Genomic DNA, 1,839 nt, shown 5'->3' with positions numbered 1-1,839 from the left:
ATATATATATATATATATATATATATATAAATAGAATTTCTAGTAGAACCAATCATCGAGTTCAACATGATTGTCATGATATTATAAGTGTTCATATATAACACCACAAAAGCAAATCACTTAAGTTCAGAACGAAGAACACGGACATGAAAGGACAAGTACTAATTAAGAGCAGCATGAAGAACTAGCTAAATCACTCCTGCTAGCTACTCTCTCTCTGGTAAAATAGCATAGAACATGTATAGCTCTCATGATTGATCATACTGGAGCATGCCGATGAACCTGTCACCTAATCGTGGGCTGCGCTTCTCATTGCTGCCCCCTAGTACTTCTCTGCGATCATTAACAATTTTCCTCCAATCTTTCACTATTAAGCATTCATCGCTTCTAGAAATCTTGAATGCATTAATGTGCAATGCAGGATATCTTGGCCGTAAGCTAACAATTGACATCTGACCTTTAGTCTCGATCCCCTGAGGCACAACTGTCATCGGGAATCCCAGTTGAAGAACACCGTATAGTACTTAATTAATATACTTAGCAATGAAAAGTTTAGCAAAAAAAATATGTATGCAAAATATGCACTGAGGACAAATAGTAAATATCTTACCATCATTCCTAAATAGATGTGACCGTAGTTCAATACCATCACTATTGATCGCACGTTTTGAGTACTAACATTTCTAAGTGCAGGAAGAAAATTTGTCTTCACAGTATGAAGATCCTCAAGCCACGAAACATAATGACTTATCTCCTCGCAGTTTAGTTCAGCGTCGGGACAGTAGTAGGTCCTGTCTACCAAGCGCCGGACATGTTTGGTTGAATGGAGATAAGCTGTCAATAGAAATTAGTTGTTAGTTATTTTTCAATAAGCAATATCAAAGACAAAAATATAGTTGAGAAGAACTCACATAATGGTAGAACTGGAGGCGTCTGCACATCGACCCATATGTCTCTATTACCTTCAATATCATCTTCCGGACGAATATCAAAGTTGATAACCATACCAGGCTCAAATGCATAAGCCTTGCATAGTGCTTGCCAAGTTTTGCATTTAAAATAGGTGTACGTGTGTGCATTGTATACTTTGACGTTGAAAGTATAACCATCATGCTCAGTTTTCAGGTAAGCTCTCTTTACCTCCATAGTTTCCATATCTTTGAAACCTATCTTATCCAAGACAAAAATTCTTGCATGGCAGGGGATGCGCTAGTAGAATAGTGAAAATTAAAAATTATAAGTCAGGCAAATGAAGCATATATAAGTCATGCTTAATTACGAAAATAGACTTGTCGTTGTGACTTACTGTATCGAATTCGAAAGTCTCATCCAGCTTGATGCTGAATCGCCTACCATCAACAAGGAAATTTTTGTCGCATTGGTCGCGCTGGTCTTCACAGTATTCGCACATAATGAAATTTTTTCCATTGTCAGACGACATTTCCTATGTTCATATTAGGCGAAACATTAAACACTTACTAATTCAATTAATTCAACTACTTCTATTAATTCAACTAAGCATTTACTAAAAATAAACTAGTTATATTAATTCAATTAGTTCAATTAAGCATTTATTAAAAATAAACTAGTTCTATATATTAATTCAACTAGTTCAATTAAACATTTACTAAAAATAAACTAGTTATATTAATTCAACTAGTTCAAAGTAAGCATTTACTAAAAATAAACTAGTTCTATATATTAATTCAACTAGTTCAACTAAGCATTTACTAAAAATAAACTAGTTCTATATATTAATTCAACTAGTTCAACTAAGCATTTACTAAAAATAAACTAGTTCTATATATTAATTCAACTAGTTCAACTAAGCATTTACTA

Source organism: Triticum aestivum, chromosome 7B (assembly GCF_018294505.1).
Source record: "Triticum aestivum cultivar Chinese Spring chromosome 7B, IWGSC CS RefSeq v2.1, whole genome shotgun sequence".
Lineage (NCBI taxonomy): Eukaryota > Viridiplantae > Streptophyta > Magnoliopsida > Poales > Poaceae > Triticum > Triticum aestivum.
Note: the sequence above shows the minus strand (reverse complement) of the source record.